This window comes from Vicugna pacos, unplaced genomic scaffold (assembly GCF_048564905.1).
Source record: "Vicugna pacos unplaced genomic scaffold, VicPac4 scaffold_19, whole genome shotgun sequence".
NCBI lineage: Eukaryota > Metazoa > Chordata > Mammalia > Artiodactyla > Camelidae > Vicugna > Vicugna pacos.
The window spans coordinates 34,760,718-34,775,347 of NW_027328740.1; the positions used below are offsets into that span (position 1 = coordinate 34,760,718).

The 14,630-nt window shown below is 40.3% G+C and overlaps 1 protein-coding gene across 5 annotated transcripts in view; it reads left to right on the plus strand.

The window, feature by feature from the left end:
- The window catches only part of LOC140692921 (trafficking protein particle complex subunit 9-like), a 104,065-nt gene that overhangs the window by 12,585 nt on the left and 76,850 nt on the right, over positions 1-14,630 (plus strand). Inside the window, exons 2-3 of one of the 5 annotated variants that reach the window (XR_012068546.1) lie at positions 10,661-10,846; positions 12,735-12,795. The exons of 3 other annotated variants lie outside the window; for them this stretch is intronic. The gene's annotated coding sequence lies outside the window, so the exon portion shown is untranslated. Of the gene's footprint in view, positions 1-10,660; positions 10,847-12,734; positions 12,796-13,324; positions 13,550-14,630 lie in introns of those variants that run through there. One more of the 5 variants, XR_012068545.1, reaches the window with a different exon arrangement.

Consider the following 14,630-nt stretch of genomic DNA (forward strand, 5'->3'; position numbering starts at 1 on the left):
ACATAGGCGTAGTACAGATCTGTTGGTTTTTGCTATAGTGCAAGACATGAGGCCTAGGATGCCTTTGCTGCCGATTGCCAGGAGGACACATTCCATGTCTCAGTTTCCCCTCCTGTAAAATGAAGTGGCTGAACTGGATTCTTTCCTCTTCTAAGATGAGTTTCCATGAGCCTATGTCTTCTGTTTATATTCAGGAGTATTAGCAGTATCAAATTAAATACTGAATATCCCTCCCTTCCCCCGAATCAAAGTGCAGTATATGCTACATTAGCTTTTAGTTATCTGATTCTCCTTTCTGATCCTACAGGCAATTTTTGTGTTGCATCTTTCCCGGCAACCTGGAAGGTCATTTTAGCCATAGGTGGCACTGTTGCACCTTCTTACAGTCTTAACATTCCTGTTTGTAAAAGAAGGCTTAAATAACTTTATTTTATTTTGATTTCTTTACTTAATGCTTCAGAAGAGCCCAATGTCTTTTATGTGTGTCTACCTGGAAAAGTTATTCTGCTTATATCTTAGATTTATTCTGTCATCTCACTGTGAACATTTCAGACTTGCTGTGCAAGCAATGGGAAAATCGGGCTTTTCTTCTAGTGTTAGAAACCAGTGAGCCGGGATTTTATAAAACAGCTAGAAGCGGCATCTGGACGACCTTAAAGGTGAAAAGTGTATTGAGTTCCCTGAGTTTTGACCCCGCCGCTGTGTGTTAATTGGTGGTAGGAGATTTGGTACATATACGAAGGGGTGTAGTTTTTTGACTTGGGTTTGGTTGCACGTGCTGCCACTGAGCCACGTGAGCCTGAGACAGTTCGTTTTGAGTTTTTCCCTCGTCTGTGAGATGGGGACATTCATATATGAATTGTAGAATTGTGAGAATTAGAAATTATGTGCAGTGTTTACCACAGTGAGTATGTCAAGAGGGCTCTTAAACTTTAGCTGCTGTTTTGTGTGAAGCCATCATTTGGGAGTCTTTGGCAATTACTAAGAAACAGGAAAATAAGAAGAGCTGTTTTTATGATGAAAGATATTTGAGGAGGTTCCATAGTTCCTATACCCATAATTTAGCATCAGCAGAGTCAGGACAGTTACACAGTCGCCCTGAACCAATGTTAAGCCACAGAATTATTTGTTGCTTCATATATTTTGGGGCTTAAGGAGATCCAATACTTATACACATGTTGTCTCCAGCAGCCAACTGAGAGATGACACAAAAGAGTAGACAGGCGATAAATGTCTTCTTTGTTACTGATGAAGCCACGTTCTTCATGAACTTCAAGGCTGTGGGAAAATGCGTGTCATGATACTGTGTCCCAGAAATACAGACTCACCCTGTCCCATGTAGCTCTGGGCCACAGCGAGCCTTCCCTTGAGAGGACATGCCCCTTTCCTGCACAGGGCTTTCCTGCCATGGAGCTGAGCATCCCAGGTGCTTCCCAATGGTGACCAACACTGGAGTGAAAGGAAGGGTTTCACATGCCCCGCTTGTCTCCCCGGACTCACACCTCACTCTGTTAGTGTGATGAGTGCTAGCTGTGGGCCAGGGGCCAGGGGTGTGAAGGGAGAAGCACCCTCCATGGCCCAAAAGAGTGGTTAGGAGGCATCCCCTCCCTCAGTTTAAACAGGTGGTGGGGTGGAACATAAGGGTACTCCCCAATTGTTTATAAAAGGAGAAATAAGGATGTTCTTTGGGACTTAGGCTAGCCAGGAAACACATAAGATGATTAGAGGGGAGACTTGTAAATCACTTTGATATTAAGTTGACATTTGTTGAACACCCAAAATGTGCTACATTCTTTTCTGAGCATTTTACAGAAATGAATCCTTCAATCTTCTCAACAAGCGAGTAAGGAAGGTTTGATTGTTATCCCAGTTTTACAGTGTGGAAATTGAGGCACACAGAGGGTAATTAAGTTGGCAAAATCACAGAAATAGTAATTGGCAGAGCTGGTATTTAAACCCTGGCTGTCTGGTTTTGAGGCTCCCAGAGATGGGCTTTTTGTGTTTAGCGTTATCAGCATCCCTGAATCTTTGTACCTCTGTGCATCAGTTAGCCTATAAAGGACAGGGAAAGGAGAGTTACATGGGTGCTCATAGTCATGTCTTGCCGCTGTCCACGGAGAGTGCACCGTGATTGGCGTTAATTGTCTTCTGGGCAGTAGATCTGTTCGTATAATAGAAATTTAGTTCATTGAGTTAATCTAGAAACCCTTCCTGCTCCGTTTCTGTCCATGCTTGCCATGTGACTGCCTGCCCGTTATCGGGCAGTGGAGGAGAAAATGTACTCATGGTTGAACTCTGATATTTCAGTCTGGTTCATAGATTCACGTCTTCTGTTACATTAATAAGCTAAGTTTCTGGTTTTCTTGCATCAGTGTCTCATGACTTTGGTTAATGTGAAACCAGTCCATGGGAGCCCAGGGGTGATGACGGTATAATTTCTGAGCACGCTGTGGCACTTCTACCCATGCAGACGTGGCTGAAGGATGTCCAGCTTCCTCACTGATTTCCCCCAACAGCAGGGTCCTCTCCCACCCCTGGGTGTGAGGTTGGGAGCTCTCTGAGTAGGCCAGTCAGAGGCCCAGTTAACCAATCAGAAAATGATGAAATACCTGGAAGTGGGTTTAATAGAAGAAAAGGGCTTCCAGGTAGTCAGATGGGCTGTTCGAGTCCATTTGGTGAAAAGCTGTCCACTGTCTGTGGTTTAGCTGCTTCTTTGCTATTGAAAAGTCTGGAGTAGATGAAGGGATTTTAAAAAGCAGAAAGGAATGATTTCAGGTGGTACGTCCACACTGGTGAGAAGTGATGGATGGCCACCAGTGTGAGGCATAGACAGAGTCTTACAAACTTCATAAAACAGCATTAAAAGCTCTTCCATCTGAGTGCACTTCATATGGGGTCCAGATCATCACTGGTGACGCAGTGAGGGCAAGTAACTGATGATGGCAGAAAGAACATGGACGCATCAAAAAGGTCTCGTTCACGTTCCCTGTTTAAGGGATGCGGCACAGTGTAATATATTTGAGCTGGTTTTTCACTGAAAAATTTTTAGTGTTTTCTGGGACTCCCCAGTACCCCAAGGTTCCATGCAGCTGGGTGTCCCCTCAGTGCAGCACTGTCAGCGCTTGCCCTGGGCTGACGCGGTGTCACACGGAGTAGGACGGTCAGCGTCCCCGGCTCCTCTGAGCTCCGTCTCCTCATCCGCAGAGCCGGGTTTCTCATCCGTGTCTACTTAGTAGGGTTGTTGAGAATCACACGTGAAGCTTCAGGGGTGACTTGGGGTTGTCTCTGTGATTGGCATATAGTGAATATTTGATAGAAACACTTGTTTTTTTAGTATAATTGTAGTACCTAGGTTGCAGTGGTTTTTAGTCTGCGTTTTTTTATAACTTTATTCTTATTTTTTTTGTTTTGCAACTTTGTTTATTTATTTTTATTTTTATTTTTTAACATTTTTTATTGATTTATAATCATTTTACAGTGTTGTGTCAAATTCCAGTGTTCAGCACAATTTTTCAGTCATTCATGGAAATATACACACTCATTGTCACATTTTTTTCTCTGTGATTTATCATAACATTTTGTGTATATTTCCCTGTGTTTATTCTTTTTTTTTACATTTTTTATTGATTCATAATCATTTTACAGTGCTGTGTCAAATTCCAGTGTTCAGCACAATTTTTCAGTCATTCATGGACATATACACACTCATGTCACATTTTTTTCTCTGTGATTTATCATAACATTTTGTGTATATTTCCCAGTGCTATACAGTGTAATCTTGTTTATTTATTCTACAATTTTGAAATCCCAGTCTATCCCTTCCCACCCTCTACCACCCCCCCGGTAACCACAAGTCTGTATTCTCGGTCCATGAGTCTATTTCTGTCCTGTATTTATGCTTTGTTTTTGTTTGTTTTTGTTTTTTAGATTCCGCATATGAGCGATCTCATATGGTATTTTTATTTCTCTTTCTGGCTTACTTCACTTAGAATGACATTCTCTAGGAGCATCCATGTTGCTGCAAATGGCATTATGTTGTCGGTTTTTATGGCTGAGAAGTATTCCATTGTATAAATATACCACATCTTCTTTATCCAGTCACCTGTTGATGGACATTTAGGTAGTTTCCATGTTTTGGCTATTGTAAATAGTGCTGCTATGAACATTGGGGTGCAGGTGTCATCCTGAAGTAGTTTTCCTTCTGGGTACAAGCCCAGGAGTGGGATTCCTGGGTCATATGGTAAGTCTATTCCTAGTCTTTTGAGGAATCTCCACACTGTCTTCCATAGTGGCTGCACTATTCTTATTTTTAAATATGCACTTAGTTTATTTATTTTTTTGGAGGTACTGGGGACTGAAGCCAGGACATTGTGCATGCTATGCAGGTGCTCTACAACTGAGTAAAACACACCCTCCTTTTCTGCACTTGAATATAAATATTGCTATACACAAAATAGCTCTTAAACACCATCATGGGACCTAGTCACTGTATAGACAATTGAACACGTATGCTAATTCAATAGGAATAAATGTTGATGAGACATACATTTCTGAATCTGTTAATGTGCTTAAAAACGATCATAGGTAGTGATAAACACGAATCTTTGATCCAGTACTTCTTAGGGTCTGTTTTGCCATCAAGGGAAATTACATTCTACAGAGAAGGCTAATTGGGTCTCTTTGATATTTGGATGGTTTAGCAGATGATGAAGACTTTCAAAAGCTGAAAGTTTTGTATTTTAAATTAACTACAAAGTTATCTTCTACAAGTTGTAAGTACTAAGCTTGTGAAGTGCTCAGTAATCCAGGGGGTATGTGTCTGTGTCTGTGTGAACGTTTGTGTGTGTGATATCAGGAAGATAGAAAGAAGTTCCATATAGACTTCTGATAACTTTCTCCTCCATTTCAAGGTGTAGGCATATATTTACATAAATAAATTGATATTCTTTTGTCATTTCGCATGTTGGGAATAAGACTTTCTCATACTTGTTTCAGAAGGGTTAGGGAGGTTGAGCTTAGGAAATGGGAGGATATAGAGACAGGGAGGTTCTTTAAACTGTGCAGAATGAGAAATAGTAACTTTTCTCTTTTCTTCTAGAGCAAACTGGCACTGAATTGTAACATAATATTACTCAGAATTGCTTTTCTGATCAGATACAAGTACCTCAGATTTTTTAAGGCAACATGAAAGATGAAATATGTTTTAGCATTTATCTTTAAAAGAAGTTTTATTTTTCAAGTAAAAGGTTATAGCCTGTTCTTTCTTCCAGCGGTACAAGAAATTCTCATTGATCTATCTAAATGACCTCTGTGCTTAGATTCTTTGTGTTTTTTTTTTCTTTAAGTGCTTGTTTCATTGTGGTTTGAATGAATGTTTAAAATTTCTGGATTTTGATCTTTAGAACATGCTGATTTATCAAAACTGTTAAAAACCTGATTGTTCTCTGCTCCTGGTTTGGTGGGACAACCTACTGATTTCTGTTGTCTGTTCAAGAGGGAAATTCTTCCTCTAGCCTGCAGATCATTAAGTGAATGGTTTGCAGTGTGCCTTTAAAATTATTTGTATGCATTGAGCATGTTTGTCCAGTGAAATTTAAATTGACTCATTGTAATGACTTTGCTTTGATTCTGTGGTTTTGATCCTCTCCACAAGAATTTGAATTCTCTGTTGCATTTTGTATACGTGTTCTTAACAGGGGAAGAAATTTTGCATTTTTTACAGAGGTGGGTTTTCCTATCCCCTCTGAATGCCTTCTAAAATTGATACATTAAAAATCTGTTATTGCAGTGCATAATTATTTCATAAACTATTTTTTGGCATAATCAGAAACAATGACCAAGAATGATAATAAAAAATACGAAAATCTTCCTTCCTTTGAAGAATAGAAATCAGGTAGTCAGGCTCCCTCATGCTTTGGGCCTGACACACTTAATCTCATGTCATTGTGTATCATGATTCGGAGATGGAGTTGCTTCAGGTTTATAGATTTTTGTTTTAAAATTTGTGTTGAATACTTTCTCCAGACTGATGTTTCCTGTTGGGTTTGTGGAAAGAGTAGAAGGGAAAAAAATGCTTTGTTTTGTTTTCAGGAGGCCTGAGTTGATGAGAAAAGTGTTGAGGGTGGGCTGAGGAAAAGAGTGACACTCCCTCTCCTCCTGGCTGAAATTGATGAACAAAGAAATCAATTAAGTATATCGATATTTGACCAATAGAATTTAGCGAGCCCAAACTGGCTAGAAATGCACAACGGAAATTACTGAATTCAGCTGCAGAATGAGGTGCTTTACCAAGTAGAAGCAGCAGAGAGCAATCAGAAAAATCAGTAATATGATGAGATATAAAAGGAATATTATATCTTTTATTTCTGAAACTTTTCTATGGAAAGTTGTGTAGAGCTAAAATTAAGTTTCAAGCATCAGGGGTTAAGAGAGTGGGTGGTTCCGTAGGATCGTTCTTCTCGGATGTGCGTAGACCCTGCTAGAGTGGCTGAAGATGGCAGGAAGAGACCCACATCCAGGATTAGTCATCCTAGGGTGTCCTCCATAATGGTTCCATGTGGGAGCCCATGATTGGGTTAACAAATTATAACACAGCACAGTCGCCTCTGAACTTTAAGAAGAAAAAATATGCTTTGGTACTGCTTTGCAAGCAAGTTCCTGTGCATCTTCACTCCAGTCTCCTTTCCTTAAAAAGCAGAGACAATGCTTTGCTTGTGTAGTTGAGGTTTTAGGTAGCACTCTGCTGGTTGCAAAGCAAGGACCGAGACCCTCAGCTATAAACGCTGGGCTTGTGTGTTGTTAGTCTATTATCCTCAAAACAAAGACCTGGCTGGTCTGGTGGTGTGCTTTGTAATGAACATATCTAAAAGTGTATCTTGTTCCCCTCACCCCATGACTTCCCTAAACATACACTAATCCTTTGTACTCATTGTATATTCTACAATCTCTGCCTCATCCTGTCTTTCCCGAATTTCCTCCTTACTATCTCACAACTGTTAACGAATTTTTCCTTTGATTATACACAATAAATATGGGAACATTTGAGAGGCTCATGGAGATGGCTCCCTACTCCCTCTCGATTTCTTGACTTTTTCCACAGAGTCTTGAATAATCATTCCGTGTCGGTAAGACTTCTGCCAGCCAGAACCCACAGTTCCAGGTGAGAAGGATGCAGGCTTTATCTCTCCTACCGGAGGCAGAGACAGAAGAGAATTGAGATATGCTCCCCCGTGATCCCTTCCTGCCCCAGGTCTACTGCAGTTCACCTGCAGCCTTCTGGCCTCTGCTCACACTGCCTCTGTCCCAGGACTAAACTCATCCTTTTCTTCCCTTGCCAACATTTCCGGTACCTTTCAGAACTTGGTCTCTTCCCTGCAATTCAAACCTGGCAGATGTGATGGTGGTCAGCGTGCTGGTGGGCAGTCCTTTGGGGACCCCCAGGAGCCATGCTGATTCTCCTGAGTCTATCAATCTGGGTTACAGAACAGTCGAGCACTGAAGGAAGCCCATTCACGTGATGTCAACACAGCATTTCATCACTTTCATTTTATTTTTAAATTTTTGGTGGAGAAAATATTTGTAGCAAACTCTTCCAGATATTCGCCGCCTGCTTTCCTCACCACCATTTCCTTGTTGGCTCTGGTGCTAGTTTTATGAATCAGGATTCTTCTCTGCTCATTTCTGGCAGCAGGGCTTGCCGAATCCTTGATCTGCATTTGAAGCAGAATGCTTCTTCGTGATGTCAAGGTGATTCTCCTATTTCTGAATATTTCGTGTACACTCAGCAACTGTTTCAAGTGAAATGCTCTTGTCCAATTTCGGTTAACTCACATTTGCTGATCTCCTGCTTTCATGCTGAGGGCAGTTTCTTTTTCCTCTAATAAAAGTTAGCAATTTGCATTTACTCTGGAAGGTACTGCCCCGAGATGCTTTTGTTCTTAACAGTTTTAATACAATTCACCCATTAAAATGTACATCGGTTTTTACTCTATGCCCAGAATTGTGCATCCCATTCAATCTTAGAACATTTTCATCCCCCCAACAGGATGCCCCGTATGCATAAGCAGACATTCCCATCTTCCCCATCCTCCCCCAGCCCCAAGGAGCCACTTTTCTCTCTGTGGATTTGCCTGTGCTGGACATTTAATGTAAATCGAGTCACTTCATGAAAGTGGAACCGTCTATTGTGACCGACTACTTTCACACTGAGTAACGTTTTCAATGTTTGTCCATGTTGTGGCCTGAGTCACTATTCTATGCTTTGCTATTGCTGAATAACATTCCACTGTATGGCTGGGCCCCTCTGTTTACCCATTCACCATGTGATAGGCATTTGGGTTGTTTCTGCTTTTTGGCTGTGATGAGTAATGTCGCCGTGGACACTCATGTGTGATTTTTTATGTGAATATCTGTTTTCAGTTCTCTTTCGTGTGTGCCCAGAGAGCAGAATTGCTGGGTAAGTCAGAAACGAAATGTTCAACTCTCTGAGGCCCTGCCAGGCTGTTTTCCAAAGTGGCCACGCTGTGTTACATCCTCACCAGCAAGGGCTGTGCGCTCCACTTCCTCTGTGTCCTCATTAGTGCTTGTTACCATTTTTTTTTATTATAACCTATTGTTGTGAGTGTGAAGCGGCTTCTCCTAGTGGTTTTCACTTGATTTTCCTTACAGCTAATGCTATTGAACATCATTTCATTGTGCTTATTGGACATTTCTATGTTTTTCTTGAAAAATACCTTTTCAGAACATTTATTAATTTTTTAATTGAGTTGCCTTTTTATTGTTGAGTTGTAGGGGGTTTTTTTCTTCATTTGGAGATACAAATTCCTTATGAGATAAATGATTTGAAAAAATTTTCTCTAGTGTGTTGTTTTTTCACTTTCTGAATGGTGCCCTTTGAAGCAAAGTTTTAAATTTTGATGAACTCCAATTTATCTCTGTTTTCTTTGTTCCATTTGTTTTGGGGTATTATTTTAAATCTGAAGTATTTTATTTAAGCTTTTATGTATAAAATATCTAAATTTCTAGAAACAGTCTAGGAGATGGGTGCGGTTGTTTTCCCCCGTCTTTGGATAGGAGACTGAGGTGCAGAAAATTTCACTGAAATATCAGTGTCACAGCTACCCAGTGCTGTGGGAGTTCAGACCCCTCATGTTTTTCCCCAGAATATGTGATCTTCACCACCATGCTCCACTACTGCCTGGAATCATTAATGAAAACATCTTTCCTTTTTTGATTTCTTGTTAGTTTGTTTTCTCATTGGGGACCTCATCTCCTTATTTTCCTTTCTGATGTCAGTGTAGATTTATTATAGGGCTCATGTAGGCAGAAGCATTGCTATCAGTTAACTTCTATATTACTCACTCTCCAGTGATGATTGTTGCTAGTTGACCTAATCAAGTCATGCTTAAGTCTTTCCTGCTCATGACACTAAAAACAGTCATGACTTACAGAACGCTCAAAGAAGAAAGTACTTGATTGATTTTATTTTGCTACCCAATCAAACCAATCAAGTAAAAACCCCAGTGTTGACACAGACTATAACCCTCCAGAATAGGGTCACTGTCTTCCTTGTGTTTCATTTATTTGGTCACAGTGTCTGGATAGTGCTTTGCTGTCCAGCAGTTTTGTGAGGATACTGTGCTCGTGAATATTTGTAAGCACAGAATTTTGACAACAGACTGTGCTGTTCATTTCACAAGGGAAAAGATAATATAGAAATACTGCTCAGATCTATTTTAAAATTAAGCTTGGAAATTTGAGAAGAATTCAAGAAGCCATACAAAGCTCTTTTTCACTAATTTTAGATCTATCTTAGACACTTTATGGTTACATAGCAGAGTAACTTATCAAGTAGATTTGACAAGAGGAGTGTTATATTGATTATTTGATTTAGTTGAAATATTCTACCAGGGATAAAGTCATAAGTGCCCATAAATGAACAAATATGTTTGTATTTCTATGCAACATGGGAGCAGACTGCATATGTTTCTATATAATATATATGACTGTGTGTTTTAATCTGCCTGTCAGTGTTTTTTATAGTTTTTCAGCAATGTTATAACTTCAGAATTCTTCTAAGTTATTCACTCCCGATATTACTGCAGTTTGTACTGTGTATTCTATCTTATGGATGGGATTCCACTGTCCCCTCAGTGAGGAATTTCCTCTCCTATTCCGTTAGTAGCAGAGTTAAAGGAACTGTGATTTCTAGGCCTTTGCTTTCCATGTGTTTGCAGTTGGCTGTAAATCACGAATTTCCCTTTCTTGAGTTTTCATTTTTCAATAAGAATTTTTAAAATAATTGTTAATATGTTTCACCAGTCTCCCTAGAAACTTGATGTGTTTGTGCTTTTCAGTTTTCAATTTATGAAAATTGTAAATGCACACTTGTTTTTAAGTAGTCCTTTTTCACTAGATATTTGTTTACTTCTTTAGAGTTAAAATAATTTTTTCCCAATGAATGAATCGGCGTTCATGTTTTAAAAGATAACTTACTTTTTATTTTTCTTATTCTAACAGGTATATTTGTTGTACAGAATTTAGAAAATAAGGATAAACAAAATAATAACTTAAAAATGGCCTCTAATCTCACTTGGAGATACAGATGTAAGGTTTGAAATTGAGAATTACAAGTCCTCTCACGTTGTACTTCTCTTTCAAGTACGTTTTGGTTACTGAGACCCTCGAATTCCCATATGAATTGTAGCAGCAGCTAGTCAGTTACTGCAGAGGAGCCCGCTGGGATTGTGATCGAGACCACGTTGTATGTATGCATCGCTCTGGAGAGCACTGCCATCCCAAGAATGCTGTCATCTGATCCAGGAATCTGCGTGGTGTGTCTTTCCAGGTATTTAGGTATTCTTTAATTTTTTTCAGCAATGTGTATGGTTTACATAGTATTATTTTATTTATTTTTTGCCTTTATACTGAGGACAAGTGTGCAAGGTACCAGGATTAGAATTGTATTATAGCCCCGCAACTTGCTGCCACCATGGACGCTGCGGTCTCTCTTTGCCCTTTGTAAAATCTCGCACAAAATAGGACCTAAGTAACTCTCTCTTGAAAGAATGATTATATGATTGCTGGATGATGCTTGAGAGTCCTTGTGATGATGTCTTTTTCCCAGACTTTCCTCTCTTCTTAACTATGCCCTTTCCCTTCCTTTCTTCCAGCCTGGGTTTCAGCGTGCCTGTGGCATTGATTTTTCTTGTCTGTGGTCTCATCCTTTCACTAGTTCATGATAATGTTACATGTGGGCTGTGGAAACTTGCTAGATGTCAAGAAAGAGCAAATCCATTGCATGCTAGATTTTTTAGAGTGTGTTATTGTATTATCGATTGAAATTAAATCAGGCTGACCCATTGAGCCATCCCCTGAGCTCTTTTCGCCTTCCTACAGGTGATACTGCTCTCGTTGCTGCATGTGCCCTTCCCCCAGACTCGGTTTTGGAGTTGAGTAAGTCACCATCACTGGAGCCCTCTCATTAAAAGATGAAGAAAAAATTTGCTCCTTCTCCCTGGTTGGGGACTTGGATGAGATGAGGTAACAGATAAAGAATGGAGCCCCACCTCATTCTGACCACCGCTCTTTCCATTCATTTCTCCAGGGGAAGGGTACAATTCAAAAATATAAAGATTGTGAGCTAATGAGATAGACAAGACAACCGATCATTTATTAAATATCCTTTCATGCCAGAAACAAATGTATTATACACACAAAAAGCACATAAATTACGGTAGTACTGTGGTTACAAACGTGGGTCCGAGTTCGATTCCTGCTCTGGAGTGACAAGTCCTGTGAGATGGAGAAATGGTAGATCGGCTTAGCCTCTCTTGGACTTGTTTTCTGTCCTGTAGAGATGGGGTTCGCTAGGCATCCCTACCCCGTAGAGGTGCTGTGGGGTGTAAATGACGTGAGTGGGCAGCCCGAGCACACCTGCTCGTTCCTCGTAAGTGCAGGATAGCACAGCTTTTGCGGTGATGCCTTTATGACCACACCGTGTAGACTCTCAGTGCTCCGAAGGGATGCCTTGTGGATTGGAGATGGGATTCTCACTTCTGTAAATACCCAAGAATTGGGTTATTGGGCCTTGCTGATTTGAATCTATTCTTTAGAAAGTACATAATGTAGATATATTTTTCAAACATGCATGCTTTTTATCTTTTATTATTTATACTTCTACCCTCTCATCTCTTGGTGTGACATTTCATGGAATCCAGGAAACAGTCCTAAGCCACCTGCCTCTTCACACTTCTTTGTGGTGGTTTTCTTCCCTGACTAGAAGAGGGTTTTGCATAGGAAATTTTGTTTGCTCCCCTTCTCTTGGAGTCTCCCTGTTTGTCTGCCCATCTCTCACCTGTCCATCTGTCCATTTCTCTACCCACTCATTCTTCTGACTTGTTTCAATAAGCATTTCAGGCAGCTTACAGAAGAACAGATACCAAATAAACAGGTGAGAAAATGGGGCCAATTTCAGACAGTGAGGCTTGCAGTTGAGCCTGTGTGAGATTTGCAGGCGTGAGACACACGCCTCTGCCTTGTGCCTTATAAGATAGACAGCATCAATATGCCTGAGGCTCCCAGCAGACACAGGGAAACAGGGTTTGTGGGAGATGCTTACTGTCTGAGAAATAAATAAGTGGCTTAGGAGAAGCCCAGACTTTCCAACTACTAAGGCTTAGGAGAATATATTGAGTGTCTTCCAAAATCAGATTATTGCATCTTTTCTTTTCCAGAGTTTTATGTATAGTTGGTTTACATTCTATACCTGGAAATTTCTCCAAAACTGCTGCCCACGTGAGTCCCATGACTCGGGAATGGGGTGGTTCTGCTCATTGACGGGTGTTGGCCAGAAACGGAAAATGACAGCCTCAAAGGAGCCTGGGATTAAGCAGTTATGTTTTGTCAGTGCTGTAGATTTCAGAAAATACTTTTACCATTTCTCTCCGCCTGAGGAAGCAGCGTGCTCTCTTACCAGCATCAGGAGCTCAGGGCCACGTGATGGTGGGGGCTGACTGCACTGCCGTCAAAACAGCTGTGCTAGTCACTGCAGGTGTGGTGCTTTCACGTAGTGCATTTCATGTTCTTTAATAGGTTTCAACAGGTAGTTAATTAACTGAGTTAATTAACATTTAATAAATATAATGCTTTGTTGAAAAGACAGTTATAGGCAGAATATAAGTTGTGAACAATATAAAAACTGTTTCAATACTGAAATTTCAGTAGGGAAGATTCAGTTTATCTTATTTCCGCCTCTCTTTAAAAGAGAAAAGAAACAAGACAGAAAAAGCAGAGGATGATTTCTGTTCTTCCTCTCGGCTTGCAGGTGCCTTCACCTCCAGTGGCATCCATCCAGACACCAGCACTGACACTGGCCGTGCTCAGAACTGCCTCAGCCCTGAAGACACAACTGACAAATGGAAGGGGGACGCGCCCTGTTACAGCGGGTGCTTTCAATTTTTGAGTCCTTATGTAACTGCGCGGTGTTATTCAGGATCACCCATTCTGCACTGTGTGACGGTGCTTCGGTGTCTCCTAGTTATTTATTTCTGTAAGTACTCATGTATTTTTTCCAATGTGTGTTACTAGACATCTAAAAATGCATTTTTCAGATGAAAAATAATGTGTATTTAATATAAAATTCTGAAAAAAGGGTCAAAAGGGTCTATCCTGTTCCCAGTATTCAGAGATAATAATTAACACTTTAAAATCTATTTTCTGTTCTTTTCATCAGTGTGTATTACCTCTGTCATAAAAACCAGCAAGCACTGTGTGCCTGTTTGCTGTGTGGAGACCTCCATTTTCCATTCAGCTTATGACAATTTTTTTACAGTATTCTATCTCTGCTGGCATGATTTTTAATGACCATTATAGCATTCTGTCTTGTGGAGTCCTCGTCCATTTTACTTTGGACTTAAGTAAACTTTTATATTCCAAGTAAACTTAACTGGAATACTGAAAAGAGAACTGTGGTGGTACCGAAAGTCCCCTACTTCCCTTCCCCTTTTTTCCTGAGAGTAAAAACTGCTGACAATGTGGAGTATATATTTCATGACCTTTATGCCTATGTCATATATATATACACATACATAAACGTATATGAGAAATCTATGTATATGTGTGTGTATATATGCTTTATTGAAAAATAAGGCCATACTATATGTTTTCTGCAGCTCGGTTTATTCACTCAGGTATATATCACAGACGTCCTCTCCCTCCAGACTCACCCGGTCCTTTCAGATAGAGTAGAGTGGTCTCCTGATGTGCAGGTTTGGTCTCTTGTGTAAGGACACCTTTCGGGGGAGAGAACAGTGGGCAAGGCCTTGGACCACGCCGAAACACCGGAACTTCAGTGGCCACAGCTCACCGTGATTTACCGCATCATTGTCTTGATGGTGGACACTTAAGTTTTCTCCATTTTCCACTGTCAGAAAGGGTGTCTGACTGGCATCCTTCTTGTACAAACATTCCTGTGATCTTGTATAAGTATTCCTTTAGTTAAGGTTTCTGGAAATTTAGTCCTTGGATGTGACAACTACATAAATCACAGGCTCCTTTCAAGTGAATCTAGAAATTCCTTCTCTTGTGGGGAATGAAAAGATGTAGAATAACTTATGTAACCAATTCTCTAT